This window comes from Ascaphus truei, unplaced genomic scaffold, assembly GCF_040206685.1.
Source record: "Ascaphus truei isolate aAscTru1 unplaced genomic scaffold, aAscTru1.hap1 HAP1_SCAFFOLD_707, whole genome shotgun sequence".
Classification (NCBI taxonomy): Eukaryota; Metazoa; Chordata; class Amphibia; order Anura; family Ascaphidae; genus Ascaphus; species Ascaphus truei.
Window position 1 is genome coordinate 85,914 of NW_027457041.1, and position 6,480 is coordinate 92,393.

Sequence of the window (6,480 nt, forward strand, 5' to 3'; positions counted from 1 at the left end):
AGAGAGAGAGACCGCAGAGAGAGAGAGAGCGCAGAGAGAGAGAGAGCGCAGAGAGAGAGAGCGCAGAGAGAGCGCAGAGAGAGAGAGCGCAGAGAGAGAGAGCGCAGAGAGAGAGAGAGCGCAGAGAGAGAGAGCGCAGAAAGAGAGAGAGCGCAGAGAGAGAGAGCGCAGAGAGAGAGAGAGCGCAGAAAGAGAGAGAGCGCAAAGAGAGAGAAAGAGTGCAGAGAGAAAGAAAGAGCGCAGAGAGAGCGAAAGAGAGCAGAAAGAAAGAAAGTGCGCAGAGAGAAAGAAAGAGCGCAGAGAGAGAGAAAGAAAGAGCGCAGAGAGAGAGAAAGAAAGAGCGCAGAGAGAGAAAGAAAGAGCGCAGAGAGAGAAAGAGAAAGAAAGAGCGCAGAGAGAGAGAGAGAAAGAAAGAGCGCAGAGAGAGAAAGAGAAAGAAAGAGCGCAGAGAGAGAAAGAAAGAGCGCAGTGAGAGAGAGAGCGCAGAGAGAGCGGAAGAAAGAGCGCAGAGAGAGAGAGAAAGAGCGCAGAGAGGGAGAAAGAGCGCAAAGAGAGAAAGAGAAAGAAAGAGCGCAGAGAGAGAAAGAGCGCAGAGGGAGAAAGAGCGCAGAGAGAGAAAGAGCGCAGAGAGAGAAAGAGCGCAGAGAGAAAGAAAGAGCGCAGAGAGAAAGAAAGAGCGCAGAGAGAAAGAAAGAGCGCAGAGAGAAAGAAAGAGCGCAGAGAGAAAGAAAGAGCGCAGAGAGAGAGAGAGAACGCAGAGAGAGAGAAAGAGCGCAGAGAGAGAAAAAAAGAGTGCAGAGAGAGAGAAAGAAAAAGCGCAGAGAGAGAAAGAAAGAGCGCAGAGAGAGAAAGAAAGAGCGCAGAGAGTAAGAGAGAAAGAGCGCAGAGAGTGAGAAAGAAAGAGCGCAGAGAGAAAGAAAGAGCGCAGAAAGAGAGAGAAAGAAAGAGCGCAGAGAGAGAAAGAAAGAGTGCAGAGAGAGGAAGAAAGAGCGCAGAGAGAGAGAGAAAGAGCGCAGAGAGAGAGAAAGAAAGAGCGCAGAGAGTGAAATAAAGAACGCAGAGAGAGAAATAAAGAGCGCAGAGAAAGAAAGAGCGCAGAGAGAGAAAGAAAGAGCGCAGAGAGAGAAAAAAAGAGCGCAAAGAGAGAAAAAAAGAGCGCAGAGAGAAAGAGAGAAAGAAAGAGCGCAGAGAGAGAGAGCGCAGAGAGAGAGAAAGAGAAAGAAAGAGCGCAGAGAGAGAGAGAGAAAGAGCGCCGAGAGAGAGAGAAAGAGCGCAGAGAGAGAAAGAGAAAGAAAGAGCGCAGAGAGAGAAAGTGCGCAGAGAGAGAAAGAGCGCAGAGAGAAAGAAAGAGCGCAGAGAGAGAGAGAAAGAGCGCAGAGAGAGAAAGAAAGAGCGCAAAGAGAGAAAAAAAGAGCGCAGAAAGAAAGAAAGAGCGCAGAGAGAAAGATAGAAAGAGCGCAGAGAGAGAGAAAGAGCGCAGAGAGAAAGAGAAAGAAAGAGCGCAGAGAGAGAGCGCAGAGAGAGAGAGAGAAAGAGCGCAGAGAGAGAGAGAGCGCAGAGAGAGAGAGAAAGAAAGAGCAGAGAGAGAAAGAGCGCAGAGAGAGAAAGAGCGCAGAGAGAAAAAGAGCGCAGAGAGAGAGAGCGCAGAGAGAGAAAGAGCGCAGAGAGAAAGAAAGAGCGCAGAGAGAGAAAGAAAGAGTGCAGAGAGAGAGAGAGCACAGAGAGAGAAAGAGCGCAGAGAAGGAGAAAAAGTGCAGAGAGAGAGAAAAAAAGTGCAGAGAGAGAGAAAGAAAAAGCACAGAGAGAGACAAAGAGCGCAGAGAGAGAAAGAAAGAGCGCAGAGAGAGAATGAAAGAGCGCAGAGAGAGAGAGAAAGAGCGCAGAGAGAGAAAGAAAGAGCGCAGAGAGAGAAAGAAAGAGCGCAGAGAGAGAGAAAGAAAGAGCGCAGAGAGAGAGAAAGAGCGCAGAGAGAGAGAAAAAAAGAGTGCAGAGAGAGAGAAAGAAAAAGCGCAGAGAGAGACAAAGAGCGCAGAGAGAGAAAGAAAGAGCGCAGAGAGAGAATGAAAGAGTGCAGAGAGAGAAAGAAAGAGCGCAGAGAGAGAAAGAAAGAGCGCAGAGAGAGAAAGAAAGAGCGCAGAGAGAGAAATAAAGAGCGCAGAGAGTGAGAGAGAAAGTGCGCAGAGAGAAAGAAAGAGCGCAGAGAGAGAAAGAAAGAGCGCAGAGAGAGAGAGGAAGAGCGCAGAGAGAGAGAAAGAGTGCAGAGAGAGAGAGAAAGAGCGCAGAGAGAGAGAAAGAGCGCAGAGAGAGAGAAAAAAAGAGTGCAGAGAGAGAGAAAGAAAAAGCGCAGAGAGAGAAAGAAAGAGCGCAGAGAGTGAGAGAGAAAGAGCGCAGAGAGAAAGAAAGAGCGCAGAGAGAAAGAAAGAGCGCAGAGAGAGAGAGAAAGAAAGAGCGCAGAGAGAGAGAGGAAGAAAGAGCGCAGAGAGAGAGAGCGCAGAGAGAAAGAAAGAGCGCAGAGAGAGAGAGAAAGAGCGCAGAGAGAGAGAAAGAGCGCAGAGAGAGAGAGAAAGAGCGCAGAGAGAGAGAAAGAGCGCAGAGAGAGAGAAAAAAAGAGTGCAGAGAGAGAGAAAGAAAAAGCGCAGAGAGAGACAAAGAGCGCAGAGAGAAAGAGACAAAGAGCGCAGAGAGAGAGAGAGAAAGAGCGCAGAGAGAGAGAAAGAGCGCAGAGAGAGAGAAATAGCGCAGAGAGAGAGAAAAAAAGAGTGCAGAGAGAGAGAAAGAAAAAGCGCAGAGAGAGACAAAGAGCGCAGAGAGAGAAAGAAAGAGCGCAGAGAGAGAAAGAAAGAGCGCAGAGAGAGAAAGAAAGAGCGCAGAGAGAGAAAGAAAGAGCGCAGAGAGTGAGAGAGAAAGAGCGCAAAGAAAGAAAGAGTGCAGAGAGAGAGAGAAAGAAAGAGCGCAGAGAGAGAGAGAGGAAGAAAGAGCGCAGAGAGAGAAAGAGCGCAGAGAGAAAGAAAGAGCGCAGAGAGAGCGAGAGAAAGAGCGCAGAGAGAGAGAAAGATCACAGAGAGAGAGAGAAAAAAAGAGTGCAGAGAGAAAGAAAGAAAAAGCGCAGAGAGAGACAAAGTGCGCAGAGAGAAAGAGTGCAGAGAGAAAGAAAGAGCGCAGAGAGAGAGAGAAAGAGCGCAGAGAGAGAAAGAAAGAGCGCAAAGAGAGAAAAAAAGAGCGCAGAAAGAAAGAAAGAAAGAGCGCAGAGAGAAAGAAAGAAAAAGCGCAGAGAGAGAGAAAGAGCGCAGAGAGAGAGAGAGAGCACAGAGAGAGAAAGAAAGAAAGAGCGCAGAGAGAAAGAGCGCAGAGAGAGAAAGAGCGCAGAGAGAGAAAGAGCGCAGAGAGAGAAAGAGCGCAGAGAGAGAAAGAGCGCAGAGAGAGAAAGAGCGCAGAGAGAGAAAGAGCGCAGAGAGAGAAAGAGCACAGAGAGAGAGAAAGAGCGCAGAGAGAGAAAGAAAGAGCGCAGAGAGAGAAAGAAAGAGCGCAGAGAGAGAGAAAGAAAGTGCGCAGAGAGAAAGAAAGAGCGCAGAGAGAAAGAGCACAGAGAGAGAAAGAGAAAGAAAGAGCGCAGAGAGAGAAAGAGAGAGAAAGAGCGCAGAGAGAGAGAGAAAAAGCGCAGAGAGAGAGAAATAAAGAGCGCAGAGAGAGAAAGAAAGAGCGCAGAGAGAGAGAGCGCAGAGAGAAAGAAAGAGCGCAGAGAGAAAGAAAGAGCACATAGAGAGAGAGAGAGCGCAGAGAGAGAGCGCAGAGAGAGAGAGAGAGCGCAGAGAGAGAGAGAGCGCAGAGAGAGAGAAAGAAAGTGCGCAGAGAGAAAGAAAGAGCGCAGAGAGAAAGAGCACAGAGAGAGAAAGAGAAAGAAAGAGCGCAGAGAGAGAAAGAGAGAGAAAGAGCGCAGAGAGAGAGAGAGAAAAAGCGCAGAGAGAGAGAAATAAAGAGCGCAGAGAGAGAAAGAAAGAGCGCAGAGAGAGAGAGCGCAGAGAGAAAGAAAGAGCGCAGAGAGAAAGAAAGAGCGCAGAGAGAGAGAAAGAGCGCAGAGAGACAGAATGAAAGTGCGCAGAGAGAAAGAAAGAGTGCAGAGAGAAAGAGCGCAGAGAGAGAAAGAGAAAGAAAGAGAGCAGAGAGAGAGAGAGAAAGAGTGCAGAGAGAGAGAGAGAAAGAGCGCAGAGAGAGAGAAAGAGAAAGAAAGAGCGCAGAGAGAGAGAGAGCGCAGAGAGAGAGAAAGAGTGCAGAGAGAGAGAGCGCAGAGAGAGAAAGAGAAAGAAAGAGCGCAGAGAGAGAAAGAAAGAGCGCAGAGAAAGAAAGAGCGCCGAGAGAGAAAGAAAGAGCGCCGAGAGAGAAAGAAAGAGCGCAGAGAGAGAAAGAAAGAGCGCAAAGAGAGAAAAAAAGAGCGCAAAGAGAGAAAAAAAGAGCACAGAGAGAAAGAAAGAGTGCAGAGAGAAAGAAAGAGCGCAGAGAGAGAGAGCGCAGAGAGAGAAAGAGAAAGAAAGAGCGCAGAGAGAGAAAGAGAAAGAAAGAGCGCAGAGAGAGAGAGAGAGAGAGCGCAGAGAGAGAGAGAAAGAGCTCAGAGAGAGAGAAAGAAAGAGCGCAGAGAGAGAAAGAAAGAGCGCAGAGAGAGAAAGAAAGAGCGCAGAGAGAGAGAGCGCAGAGAGAAAGAAAGAGCGCAGAGAGAGAGAAAGATCCCAGAGAGAGAGAAAGAAAGTGCGCAGAGAGAAAGAAAGAGCGCAGAGAGTAAGAGAAAGAAAGAACGCAGAGAGAAAGAGAAAGAAAGAGCGCAGAGAGAGAAAGAAAGAGCGCAGAGAGAGAGAAAGTCAGAGTGCAGAGAGAAAGAAAGAGCGCAGAGAGAAAGAAAGAAAGAGCGCAGAGAGAGAAAGAAAGAGCGCAGAGAGAGAAAGAGCGCAGAGAGAGAAAGAGCGCAGAGAGAGAAAGAGCACAGAGAGAGAGAAAGAGCGCAGAGAGAGAGAATGAGCGCAGAGAGAGAGAAAGAGCGCAGAGAGAGAGAGAAAGAACGCAGAGAGAGAAATAAAGAGCGCAGAGAGAGAAATAAAGAGCGCAGAGAGAGAAAGAAAGAGCGCAGAGAAAGAAAGAGCGCCGAGAGAGAAAGAAAGAGCGCAGAGAGAGAAAGAAAGAGCGCAAAGAGAGAAAAAAAGAGCGCAAAGAGAGAAAAAAAGAGCGCAGAGAGAAAGAAAGAGTGCAGAGAGAAAGAAAGAGCGCAGAGAGAGAGTGCAGAGAGAGAAAGAGAAAGAAAGAGCGCAGAGAGAGAAAGAGAAAGAAAGAGCGCAGAGAGAGAGAGAGAGCACAGAGAGAGAGAGAGAGAGCTCAGAGAGAGAAAGAAAGAGCGCAGAGAGAAAGAAAGAGCGCAGAGAGAAAGAGCGCAGAGAGAGAAAGAGAAAGAAAGAGCGCAGAGAGAGAGAGAGAGAGAGAGCGCAGAGAGAGAAAGAGAAAGAAAGAGCGCAGAGAGAGAAAGAGAAAGAAAGAGCGCAGAGAGAGAGAGAGAGCGCAGAGAGAGAGAGAAAGAGCTCAGAGAGAGAGAAAGAAAGAGCGCAGAGAGAGAAAGAAAGAGCGCAGAGAGAGAGCGCAGAGAGAGAGAGAGCGCAGAGAGAGAGAAAGAAAGTGCGCAGAGAGAAAGAAAGAGCGCAGAGAGAAAGAGCGCAGAGAGAGAAAGAGAAAGAAAGAGCGCAGAGAGAGAAAGAGAGAGAAAGAGCGCAGAGAGAGAGAGAGAAAAAGCGCAGAGAGAGAGAAATAAAGAGCGCAGAGAGAGAAAGAAAGAGCGCAGAGAGAGAGAGCGCAGAGAGAAAGAAAGAGCGCAGAGAGAAAGAAAGAGCGCAGAGAGAGAGAAAGAGCGCAGAGAGACAGAACGAAAGTGCGCAGAGAGAAAGAAAGAGCGCAGAGAGTAAGAGCGCAGAGAGAGAAAGAGAAAGAAAGAGAGCAGAGAGAGAGAGAGAAAGAGTGCAGAGAGAGAGAGAGAAAGAGCGCAGAGAGAGAGAAAGAGAAAGAAAGAGCGCAGAGAGAGAGAGAGCGCAGAGAGAGAGAAAGAGCGCAGAGAGAGAGAGCGCAGAGAGAGAAAGAGAAAGAAAGAGCGCAGAGAGAGAAAGAAAGAGCGCAGAGAAAGAAAGAGCGCCGAGAGAGAAAGAAAGAGCGCAGAGAGAGAAAGAAAGAGCGCAAAGAGAGAAAAAAAGAGCGCAAAGAGAGAAAAAAGAGCGCAGAGAGAAAGAAAGAGTGCAGAGAGAAAGAAAGAGCGCAGAGAGAGAGAGCGCAGAGAGAGAAAGAGAAAGAAAGAGCGCAGAGAGAGAAAGAGCGCAGAGAGAGAGAGAGAGAGCGCGCAGAGAGAGAGAGAGAAAGAGCTCAGAGAGAGAGAAAGAAAGAGCGCAGAGAGAGAAAGAAAGAGCGCAGAGAGAGAAAGAAAGAGCGCAGAGAGAGAGAGCGCAGAGAGAAAGAAAG